We start from the raw sequence: 13,635 nt of genomic DNA, 5'->3' as shown, positions 1-13,635 counted from the left end.
GCTTGACACAAATAGGTATACAAATCTTTTGGTAACAATGGTCTTCCTGTATCAGTAATCCATATCCCATGTTCTTTCCTAGCTCCAAATTTATGCTTCCATTTCTCAATATCTGAGTCTACATAAACTTTCTCTAGATCATCAGAATCAATAGATGTTAAATTCATCACATAGATTGGAGCATTCTGAGCTGCATACTTCGCAGTGATATCAGCTCTATGATTTCCTTTAGAGCCTGAATCTCTACCACGAGTATGACTCCTACAATGAATTACTGCCAGCTGTTTTGGCTTCTGGATTGCTTCCAACAATTCAGTTATTATTCCTGCATGAGCTATTGGTTTTCCCGATGCAGTAATAAAACCTCGTTGTTTCCAGATTGTTCCTGTTGCATGACAAACAGAAAATGCATATCGAGAGTCTGTGTAAATATTCACACATTTACCTTCAGCTAGAAGACATGCTTGCTTCAATGCCATCAATTCAGCACCTTGAGCACTAAGATTATTAGGTAATGAGCCATACCACAGTGTCTCAAATTCTGTGACAACTGCAGCACCAGTACATCTAATTCCATTACATAAATATGATGATCCATCTGTGAATAACACCCAGTCTGGATTTTCGAGTGGAGTATCTTTTAAATCCATCCTAGGCATATCCACAAGATCTACTACCTCAACACATTCATGCAATGGCTCACCGTTCTTTGGTAAATCAGGAAGAAGAGTAGCTGGATTAAGTATGCTACATCTCTTCAACTTGATGTTCTCACTACCTAAGAGAATAATTTCATACTTAGCAATTCGTTGGTCAGAATATGCTTGAGTACGAAACTTCCTCATTAGTGCTTCTATCTGATGTGAACAATAGACAGTCAAAGGACATCCCAAAACTAGATCAGCTGACTTCTGGACTAACACAGCTGCTGCAGCTACCCCCCTTAGACAGGGTACTGTCCCCGCAGCTATTGGATCTAATTGACAGCTGTAATACCCAATTGGACGATAACTTTGTCCAAGAGTCTGTGTCAACACACCAGAAGCTATACCCTTCGTTTCATTGACAAACAGCTGAAAAGGTTTCTCATAGTCTGGGATTCCTAACGCAGGTGCAGATAGAATGGTTTCTTTCAGCTTATCTAAGGCTAATCGATGTTCAGGCTTTAGTTTCAGAGGTTCTGGTTCTGTATTCCTGGTCAGATCTGTTAAACACTTAGTTATTCCACTGTAACCAGGAATCCATTGTCTACAGAAACCAGTAGTTCCAAGAATAGCTCTAAGTTGTTTTTTAGTTTTCGGTGCACTCAATTTTTGTATGTCAGCTATTCTCTTTTGTGTAATACTTCTGGAACCCTCTGATAACATGAATCCGAGATATTGCACCCTGGGTAAAATGAATTGTAATTTTGCTTTTGAGATTTTATGTCCTCGTTTATATAATTCAATCAAAAGAATCTTGCTGTCCCTAAGACACACCTTTGCATTTGGGGATGCTAGAAGAATATCATCCACAAAATGCACCAATTTACTCTCTTTAAATTTAATAGTTTGCAGATCTCGATTTAGAATTTGTGAAAATTGAGATGGTGACTCGTTATACCCTTGTGGGAGACGAGTCCAGGTCCAATGTGTCTTTTCCCATGTAAAAGCAAAGATTTTTTGAGAATCCTTGTGAATTGGTATCGAGAAAAACGCAGAACATAAATCTACCACAGTGAAATATCTAGCCTGACTTGGAATGGAAGAAATTATAGCAGCTGGACTTGGGACAACTGGATGTGTCTTGATGACATAATCATTTACCGCTCTTAGATCTTGAATAAATCGGTAAACAGGTCGGCCATTTTCATCCAGTTTTGGCTTCTTTATAGGCAAAATTGGTGTATTGTACTCAGAAAAACATGGTATTATTATCCCTTGTTGGATTAGAGACTCAATAATAGGACGAATACCCTCTATCACCTCCTTAGTCAAGGGATACTGAGGCACACAAGGAACTGGTCCTTCCTTTGTCCTCACCCTGACCGGAATAGCTGATTTTAGCAACCCAACATCTATAGATGATTTTGACCACAAATCCTTGGGTATATCCTCAGGTATTGGATAGATGGTACCTAAATCATCCTCTGTACTGCTAGAATCTAAGAAAAGCAATGGAAAAGCCTTCAAAGATTCCTCTGGGAGATGCAAAGAAATATCACCAGATTCAGTACATTGGATAGTAGCTCTTAATTTACACAATAGATCTCTTCCCAACAGATTCATAGGACACTCCGGAACACACAAAAATGCATGTTCCACCGAAAGTGGTCCTAGGGTCACCATTTTTTATTGCAATTTAGCTACTTTCTGAGTCACTCCTGTTGCACCGACCACATCCATTGTTCCAACAGCTCTACAATCTGCAGGAAAGCTTTGCAAAACTGATTTACTCGCGCTGGTATCCACAAGAAGGTCATAAATCTGATCTCCAATAGTTACAGACACATATGGTTCAGTACTATTGGGAGGTTGGAAAGTTTCCAACACCGGAGCTAAAACAGTAACATCAGAACAAAGCTCAGCCATTTCCTGTCCATCCAAGTTAACATCGTCAAGAATTACAGAATTTTCCCAGGATTTTAAATCATTGGTCCTTTTCACCTCTATTCTGGTATCATTGTTCTTATTCACAATCAAATTATCCTTAATCAAATTACAATTTCTATTATTCTTCTTAATTCCACTCTTACTAGAACTTCTAACACCATTTACAACATTATTTCTCTTTTTCTCACAATTATTTACAACATTAATCAAATTATTATCAACACTAGTTAAATTACTACTACCAGTAGGTAAATTGCCATTAACATTGGTTAAAGTACTATTTACACCATTACTAGTAGTTAATTCAGATAATTTAACATTAACACCACTTAAATTATCATTAATTCTCATCAAATTATCATTCACATTGATTAAACTATTATTGATTCCATTTAAATTAACACTGATCAACCCATTACCATTATTAATTAAATTCTTATTATCATGAATCAAATCAATATTAATACCGAGTGCACCATTTCCATTATTCACAAATACATTATCATCATCTTTAACACATACAATTTCATCAACATTTACTTTAGTTCCATTTCCTTGATCAATCACTTCTGAACTTCGGACACACCTTCATAATGAAGTTGTCCCTCCATTCATGTTACCATTAGTAATATTCCCTTGAAAAATGTGACTATACTTTGGCCTGGCTCCTGCACGAAGGTAATCCTGTGTTGTTGCCAAATTAGGAGCTTGTACACCTTGACAATATGCATTCTGACATTGGAATACATTTTGTTGTCCATTTCCTTGACTAAAACCATTATTCCAATTATTTCCCCTGTAACCATAATTATTATTATTATACTGATTATTTCCATTGCTATTATTGTATCTCTGCCCATATGATCTTTCTGTATCTGCAGTCCCTTGCAAAATGCCCAATACGTCCACAAACATAACAAGATTGCTGCCTCTGATTCCTATTGTTTGAATTGCTATTGGTCTTATAATTATTATTATTGTTTCTCTTTTCTGCTGCCCGTAACGTTGCTACCGCCTTGATTTCACTTATTTCTTTCTGATCAGCTCGAGAATTTGCCTCCCTTAATTGTTTCCTAAGGTTTTCAATAATTGCATCCTTGTCATCACTACTCCTGTCCTTCTCTTGGGCAAAAACGTATGTTGCTTTTTGTTTTAGTTCATCTAAGCTCAACAATTCCCAATCAGGGTAATTGTCCATAAAAAATTTCTTTACCTGGGGAATCAAATTTCTGACAAAAATTCTTTTAACATGATCTACGGTGGTATTTTCTAGAATATCCATGTTCAAATACATTTCTGCTGCCTCTATGATTCCGTCCAAAAAAGTTGCAGGGGTCTCTATTGCTGTCTGTCTGATTTTTTCGAATTTGCTCCATGAATTTGGACTCTTAGCATGCTTCTCTAGAACCTGAATCAGAGATTTATGCGCTTGTTTTAACATTCTGTAGGTAGGAACTGAATTCAGGTCCAGTTCCTCCAAATCTACAGGCCATGGTGTCATTCCCTCAGTGTTTCGTGTCTCCTCTACAAACTTTGTTCTGTCATTATGTGATAAGATCTCTCCTAACACGTACCAGCAATCTTCAAAGTCTGGATTGTGTTGTTTTACAAAAGCTTTGAAGATCTTCACAAATTTCCCAGAGTCGTCGTGGAAATTTGGGATCTTACGTTTTAGATTATCTACATCTTCAGATCTGAATCGAGTATGTTGTTTGACATGGAATACACCATCTTCGCGAACGATGGAAGATCGCGAAGGGGAAAAAGATTAATGGGGGTTTCAGCCTTATTTTGAGCCTGTTGTTCTAGCTCAGCCTTTGTTGGAATACCTTTGTCAGAAATGCCCATGTTCACATATTCATTACCAGTGTGAGATGTACCAAGTGATTGACCAGAGAACGAACCGTTTTGCATACATAACTCTAAATTATCTAACTTAATTTGTAATAGTCTTAACATTTTTTTGGTTTCAGAATCCCTGAAACACCAAGTCAAAATGATTTTAACAAAATACCCAATATGAAACAATATCCACTTTAGTTTGTATACAACATAACCAGTCAGAATCAGAACTGGCATGTGACACAATGAATCCAGTATGTTGATTGTCAAAATTGGTTGTGCCAATTCCAAGTCCATTATCCCTCTAAAATACCTGGGTATAACTCTAAACCACAGGTAAGGAATAGCCCAAACACCTTTCCACAACATCACAAATACATAACCTATCCAATCTTCAATCACCATTGTACCCATCATTCCCCAAACAGACCAACTAACAACAAAATTTATTGTATTATTAGCCACTATTCTGACTAATAATAATTACTAACACAATTAATTAAATACAAGTACAATTAAACACAGCAACAGAACACAGAACCATCAAAACAAAAAAGAAATGAAGAAAATCCCTCTTTCTGTGGCAACACCAAGCTTGATAGTATTTTCCCCTACCCACAGAGATTTATGAATGACCTCGGGTGGGGGCTGAGAAGCTCTGAGTAGCTCACCACTGGTTGAGAACTCTCAGCTCTCACCCAATGGCTGAGCTCCCTCTTGGAATGTTCAAGCCCCTCTTACTTCCTTTATAAATCTAGCTGGCCAACTGTTCACTTCCTGTCTGTCTCTCTATCCACCCATCTGGGTAGTGCCAAACTGTAGGAAAATATAAGTAATGGGGTCACTAGGGATATTAAAAATCAACTATGGTGTTTGTGGGAACACTCTCTGGGATGTAAGAGAGACTAAAACTGATCACTGAAGTCTTGTACAGATACACCACTCCCAACTGGAAAAATAACAACCAACTGTCACTCTGGCCAGAGGCCTTGAATTAACTGACAAGGTAACAAGGTGAAATAGGGTTTTAATTAGAAACAACTTAAAGGAGGGATAGGAATGACTACTCTAAAATCTTAACACCTAATAACAAAACTCAAAGGGACAGGGAAGGGCTTATTCACTACACTAATTTAAGCTATCTAACTAACAGGGCCCAAGGAGCTATACTGGAGTCTCTGGGTTTCTGGTTTCTGCCTCAAACCTGGAACCTGCCAGGCTTGAGTGCAGCTAGGGCTTTTGTGGCTTTGGGATTTCTCACTGCAATCCACTGATGATGTCTGGATGCCAGGAGCTACAGTTGTCTCAGGAACTAAGCAATAAGGGTTTGCTTGAAGCACTGTCCTCTTCTCTTGTTCTTTCCTTAAAATGCCACACCACACAGGATCCATGGGAAAACAGGATGCAAGGTGTCCTTTGCTCTGAGTTCTCCCAGGCTGGCAACAGTTTTTGCCTACCACTAATGGAGTCCACACACAGAACAGATAGACTTCCTCCTCCTTCATTCCAACCTGGAATTCCCAGCTCCAGCTCCTTCCTGCTAAGTACTTCCTAATCAATATATAATCAATACCTAATAACTAGCTAATCTAATCTTACTCATAACAGTGCCATAGATAAACTTCAAGCTAATAAAGATGTGAGGAAGGACATGGTAGATGTGATGTAAACATCTACTTGAGTTTGCCTGATGATCCATTACATGGATCAAGAAAAGACATCTTTGATATTAAAAAAAACTGGAAAGTATCTAGAAGATAGCAACTAACATAATGAAGGGCCTTGAGTTCATGTCATAGGAAAATTGGTTGAAAGCACTTGGCATGTTTAGGCTGGAGAAGAAAAGACTCAGGGAGATAATAGCTGCTTTGAGTATTTTAAGAGCTTTCAGATGAAAGATGAATCGATATATTTGTAGTTATTTTTTCCCCAGAGATAAAAATTTCAGAAGCAAATTTAACCTTAATATCAGGAAAATTCTCCTAAAAATGAGAGCTATGCAAAACTAAGATGGACTGGCTAAACAGGTCCCTCATCAGATGTCTTCAAGTAGAGGCTGTATGATCACTTTCCATGTTATGTTAAACATTCTTTTATGTATGAGTCGAATGAACACTGAGGTTCCAATTCTTAAATATTATGATTTTGCATATAAATGCAATGCAATATCGTTGCCTTATAAAGACTAATGACTATTAAGAATACAAAGAAATATGGATAGAATATTGTTAGGGACCAAGACTTTAAGATAAAATAGTCACTCTTCTAAGAATAGATATCATTCACTCTTCTAAGATAAGATATTGATCATAGGCCCAGCCATGCTTGGAGACAGTAAGACGCCACAGGAGATTTTCTATGCTCCCTTTCCGCGTTCCTTTCCCTTTAGTATTTGCCGACCCCCTTCTGCCCTCAACCTATATATTCTTGTCATAGACCTGCAATAAACGAGCCTTGCTTCCATCCAAACGACTCTGTGTCTTGCGCGCAAGGTCTCCTCTCTTCTCCCCCTATGGGTTCTTAGGTTGCCGTTTCCCCGGACCCCTCGGTTGTGTCCGGCTGGACCCGGACAGTGGTGCCCAACGTGAGGCACGGCGAAAACGGCTTACTGGACAACTGAGGAGCAGCTGTTGTGGCCGCAAATATACGTAACGGGTAGAGGCTGAGCAAGACGCCTCGAGGTAGGGTAAGTTGTCCCATCCCCCATAGGCATTTAAAAATCAAGAGTGTTTCTAAAAAAGGTGTGTGTGTGTGTGTGTGCAAGGAAAGTGGAAGGAATACGTGTGCATGATGGGAAAAACACTCTCGAAGGAAACAGTGTTCGTGACTGAACTAAAAAATAGTCTCAGGGAGAGAGGTATCAGAGTAAAAAAGAAGGACCTGTTCAGGTTTTTCTGCTTTATAGAGGAGCACTGCCCTTGGCTTATTTTGCATAGCACGGGCATTCATCCGCTCACTTGGAACAAAGTAGGTAAGGAACTTAATGGCCTTTTAAGAGCCGGCAAAGAAATTCCAGATGATTACTTTTCTTTCTATGGCTTGATTCGTGACATTCTTAAAGAAGCCGACACAAGTCAACAAGTCTCGCACCTCCTCAGCTTGGCTGAGGACGCTATCTTAGAATCTAAGATAAAAAATGAAGAACCAAACTCGACTAAAGAACAGAGCTCGCCCCTCAAGGGGAATGAGCGTCCCTCGTCTCTCTTAGACTAACCTATCAAAAATCCCTCCCTTGAGAAGCCCCTTGTTCCCTCTAAGCCCAGACCACGCCTTTATCCAGTCCTATACAGGGACCCTCCTCAAGATAGCACACTTAATCCAGCTTATCAAGCAGAACTAGAGGAGGAGACAGCCCGCTACCATAACAATGGCCCTCTGAGGAATAGACCTCCTCCCTACAACCTCCCATCCCCCACCATCCAACTTGCCCTCCCACATGATTCCTCTGACTCCGAACAGGAGGAAGAGGGGGAGGAGGAAAGCGGATCCCGTGGACATTCCAGGGCCGCAGATACTTCAGGCCTCCCCCACCATCATCGGCCAATTTATAAAAAATTAAAAATTAAGCACATTAAAGACCTGCATTCGGCAGTTAAAAATTATGGCCTGAATGCCCCTTTTACACTCTCCATCCTAGAAGGGCTTGGAGGAGAGGGGCACATGCTCCCCTTCGAATGGTCCAAAGTTGTGCAATCTGTCCTATCCCGAGGGCAATTTCTAATTTGGAAGGCAGAGTTCCTTGAAAGGGCAGAAAATCAAGCTAAGCTTAACTTAAAAAATGCCCAGACAGCTAATTGGACGACCGACAAGATTGTTGGCCGTGACCACTTTGCATTAGAAAACCAACAGATGAGGCTGCCTCCCGGCTTACTCATGCAAACGGCGCATGCCACTATGGCCGCATGGCGGGCAGTTCCTGCCACTGGTTCTGTTACAGCACCTCTCTCGAAAATCCTTCAGGGACCCAATGAGCCCTACGCGCAGTTTGTTGCAAAACTTCTTGAAACTGCTGAGAGAGTCTTAGGTCAGGATGGGTCAGACAACCCAGTGGTAAGACATTTAGCGATTGAAAACGCTAACTCTGCCTGTAAGGCAGCCTTAAGGGGGCAAGCTAGAGACCTTGATCTAAACGGGATGATCCGCCTATGCAGTGACATTGATGCCTATGACCACAAACTAAACAAGTCCATCTCCTTAGCCATCGGGGCAGCCATTCAGGCCTCTCGCCCCACCACCCCCCGAAATTGCTTTAAATGCGGGCAACCTGGCCATTTCGCCCGTGAATGTCCCTCTAACCAGACTCCCACCCCCCTTCAGGCTCAAGCCCAAAGACCACCTCCCAGCGTTTGCCCTAAATGTCGAAAGGGTCGGCACTGGGCTCAAGATTGCCGAGCCAAACCTCAGAACTTTTCCCCAATGTCGGGAAACGGGATGTGGGGCTCCTACGGGAGCCCCTGCCCAGTTCCCTTACTCGAGCCACAGCCGGCAGCGCAGGCCTGGATCTCTGTGCTGCCTCCACCCAAATATTGACCCCTGAAGAAGGCCCGGTAGTCCTCCCCACCGGCAAATTCGGACCACCGCCTCCTGGCATGTTTTTTTTGGTCATCGGCAGGGCGCTCACCACCTTACAAGGTGTAGTTGTGCATCCCACCCTTGTCAATAACGACTACACAGGGGAGATAAAACTTATCATAGAATCTCCGCATGGTCCCGTTACCATCCCTGCCGGTAAACGCTTAGCTCAGGCCCTCCCCCTCCCCATGATAGGCGATTTTCCTGCCGCAGCCCAAAAACGAGGTCCTTCCTCACCCGGCTCTTCCAACATTTATTGGGTACAACAACTTACTGAGTCCCGACCCACTCTGCAATTAAAGATCGAAGGAAAAACCTTCACAGGGCTGCTGGACACAGGGGCAGACTCTACTGTCATCTCCCAGGCTCACTGGCCCCGTGCCTGGCCCCTTCAACCCTCATCTACCCACCTGTCAGGAATAGGTCAGATCCAAGATACCCTCCAAAGTACTAAGCTCCTCCATTGGCAAGATACTGAGGGCAATAGTGGCACTACCCGTCCCCATGTAGTCGCGGGACTCCCCATTAATCTCTGGGGCAGGGATATTCTAGCCCAGATGCGGCTCCTTATGGTTAGCCCCAGTGATGCTGTCACCACCATGATGCTGAAATCTGGGTACCTCCCAGGCAAAGGCCTTGGCAAGAACGAACAAGGCATCTTACACCCAATATCCCCCCCAGCCCAAAACGATAAAGGAGGACTTGGGTCAAAAAATTTTTTTATAAAGGCCACTGATCCCCCTGCAATCCAGGCTGATAAGATCACCTGGAAGTCTGATTCTCCTGTCTGGATTGACCAGTGGCCTTTAACATCTGAGAAGGTTCAAGCTGCCCTAATGCTAGTGCAGGAGCAACTCTCTCTTGGACCCCTTGAACCTTCCACTTCCCCATGGAATACACCTATTTTTGTTATTAAAAAGAAATCGGGGAAATGGAGACTTCTACAGGACCTACGTGAGGTCAATAAGACCATGCTACCCATGGGGGCTTTATAGTCAGGCCTTCCATCCCCGACTGCTATCCCAAAAGGGTTCAGCAAAATTGTCATTGATATTAAGGATTGCTTTTTCTCAATCCCTCTTGATCCCTCCGATAGCCCTCGCTTTGCATTTTCCATTCCCATAGTCAATTCCCCATCCCCCTCATTGACACAGACTATAGCCCAGGCTATCGTCAGCGCGCTCCAAGCTCGAGGCTTTAGCATTGCCCCAGACAAAATTCAAACTTAAAGCCCAAGAAACTCTTTATCCGTTAAGTGGCAATCAGACTCTGCTCCTTGCTCATGCACTCTTTGTTCTTAATTTCCTCACGCTGGATGCCGAAGGGCGTTCCGCTGCTGATCGCCACTGGAATCCGCATACTTCATATAATTTGGCCACAGTCCTTTGGCGTGACCCCGTCACGGGCCTCTGGTGTGGCCCCGACCCTGTCATTATCTGGGGAAAGGGCCCCGCCTGTATTTTTGATAAAGCGGCTAATAATGCCCGTTGGATTCCATCTAGACTGATTAAACCTTTCGCCCCTGATACTAACCCTCCTAAGCCAGGGTCTTGTCCCTGAGAAGTCTTTTTCTTCTTCCTTTTTCAGAACCACAACCCTGACGACACCACAGATGGGACCTCAGATCCTGAACTCGCTTTCTCTGGCAGTTTATATCCTCTACTCCACCTTCCTTCCGGTCACCACTTCCAGTCCTCATCTCCTGGTCCAACAACGGTGGGAGATCATCAATCCAGTTAATCAAGCCATCATTACCTCCGTTTCTTCTTCCCAATGGCCCCAATGGACGTGGTTTCCTTCCATTCTGGTTGATCTTTGTGCCCTAGGCGCCCCCCAGATGTCCTCAATCCACTACTGCGCCCCTACCTTCCCTGGCGTGCCTAGCCTCCCGGATTACTGGACTCAATACACTCAATTTCCTCTATATGGCTGCCCTGGCTTTGATCAGCCACCACACTGTGGGGATCAGACAGACGGATTTTATGCAGCCTGGGGATGTGAAACCATTGGTACTGGATATTGGATCCAGGCGAACCAGGATTTGATATCAACAACCCGCAATCTATCCCGTCCATCTGTGTGCTCCCCCAGTCCTCCTAATTGTAATCCCCTCATTATCACATTTACCAACGCAGGGAAACGAAATGTTAAATGGACAGATGGCTTGACTTGGGGTTTACAACTCTATAAGAAGGGCGGTTTTGATGATATTCTTCTTTTCACCCTCCGCCTCCGTGTGCAGCCCCTCATTGTTTCTGTTGGTCCTAACATCATCCTCTGGGATCAACGACGCCCTTTTTCCCCTAACCCCCAGCCATTACCGACTCCCACGTCTCCCCCCATCCCATCGCTCCCCCCTTTTTCCCCTTCATCTCCGAATACCTCCTCCCAGTTACAGCCCCAGTCACAGCAAGGGTCCCTAAATATTCCCGGTACAGCAGACAGATTTTTATCTCTAGTATCAGGTGCCTACACTGCCCTGAACGCTTCCAGGCCAGATTTGACGATTAAGTGTTGGCTCTGTCTGAGTCCACAACCCCCTTACTATGAAGGTATTGCCTATATGGCAGAACCCAATGAAACAGCTCTAGCTTCCCCGCGCTGCGCCGCCTTTTCTCGCCGTCTCACTCTTGCTGAAGTCTCTGGCCATGGCCTTTGTTTAGGCACCATTCCCCGATCTCATGCCCACTTATGTAACTCCCCCCTTGACCTCCCCCCTTCCCCTTCCTTTTTGGAAGCCCTGAATAATGGCTTTTGGGCTTGCAATACTGGCCTCACCCCTTGTGTATCTCTTCTAGTTTTCAATACCTCCTTTGAATTCTGTGTTCTTGTCCAGCTATGGCCACGTATCTCTTTCCACACGGACGATAGTGTGGCTTCCCTCCTCTCCCCCTCTCCTAGAACACGTAGGGAACCCTTTACTACTTTAGCTATTCTGATAGGGCTTGGAGGCCTCGCTGCAGGCATTGGCACTGGCACCACCGCCCTCCTCCAGACCCAACATCTTGACGCCCTCCAGACAGCTATGATAACCAACTTAGAAGCTCTTGAAAAGTCGGTCACAGCACTGGAACAATCCCTTACATCCTTATCAGAGGTAGTCTTACAGAATAGACGAGGACTGGACCTTCTCTTCATTCTTTTATGTATGAGTCGAATGAACACTGAGGTTCCAATTCTTAAATATTATGATTTTGCATATAAATGCAATGCAATATCATTGCCTTATAAAGACTAATGACTATTAAGAATACAAAGAAATATGGATAGAATATGAAATGAATGGGCATTTATTAAGCATCTGCTACAATGATAAGGATCTATTGCATAGCATGAGAGGCTTTGTTCATCATTAAATCTTCAATTTTTATTTCAAAATTCTTTTTTATTTCATTCTTTCATTTCTATTTCTATGGATGTTATCTTGGTCCTGGCCTTTATCAGCTCATCATCAAACAATTACATCACTGGCTTCCCTGATTCCAGTGTCTGCAATTGATCCTGACTATGACTGACTGGTTATACTTCCACATATTCTGGTATTTTTTGTATTTTTTATTTTACATATTCTGTTTTTTAACAATGATATTCCCTGCCTTTTTATCTCTCTGCTGCCTCAGAAAACTTTAAACGTTTTCTATTCCCTTTTCCCTATTGTATAAAGTCCAAATTTATCTGTCTGGCTTTTATAAATGAAACCAAAAAAAAAATGGTCACACTCTTCCTATGTAAATTATTTCTCATTAATCTCCTTCAATTAGGCTCATCTTCTCTGCCTTGAACATGCGAATCTCATTCCTGATATACTTTATAATATTTTCTTTATCTCTAGCTAAACAAATTCTCTTTCTCTATTTCCCTCTACATATCCAAATTCTATCCATTTTTAAGCCCTAGATCCAGTCCCCAGCAACTCTAGTTGACTCTTCTAAGTTTTGTATTATACTCTATACCAATGGTGGTGAACCTATGGCATACATGCCAGAGGGGGCACTCAGAGATCTCTATGCGGGCACATGTGCTATCACTCCAGCACAGGGTTCTCCAGAGTTCTTTACAAGAAAGCCAGAAATATGTAAGGCCAGACTGCTCCCCTCCCCTTCTCCTGAAGTTATTTCTCCACATCACCTGCCCCTCTAAAAGGTTCACCATTACTGATCTATACCATATAATTAGCAATTAATTATGCATTTCATGATTCATTAATGCTTCATGATCATCTATTCCTATGAATAATAAGTGGATTCAAGCTCCTTGAAAGCAGAACCATGTCTTATAATTCCCTTTTTATCCCCAGAGAGCACAGCATGGTATTGAACATGAAATAGTGACTAAATGCTGGTTGAAAGAATGAAGTAGGCCTAATAACTTGGACCTCATGTGATCTACCAGTTATTTAGACTTCATCTTAGAGAAATCTCCCTCCACAATTAGCAAATTGCCTCTTGCCTCCTGATGTTGTCAGATTCAGAGGCATAAAGTATTTATCTTTGACAACTGTTGGCTCAATCCTTGAGGACAGTGTTGAAGAGTTTGGAGATTCCATCTCTGTTCAAAATAGAATGACTGAAGGTTCCGGGTTAAGATGGCAGCAGAGTAAGAAGCAGCTCTTAACCTCTCCTGACCAAAA

The sequence above is a fragment of the Gracilinanus agilis genome, chromosome X (assembly GCF_016433145.1).
Source record: "Gracilinanus agilis isolate LMUSP501 chromosome X, AgileGrace, whole genome shotgun sequence".
Lineage (NCBI taxonomy): Eukaryota > Metazoa > Chordata > Mammalia > Didelphimorphia > Didelphidae > Gracilinanus > Gracilinanus agilis.
Note: the sequence above shows the minus strand (reverse complement) of the source record.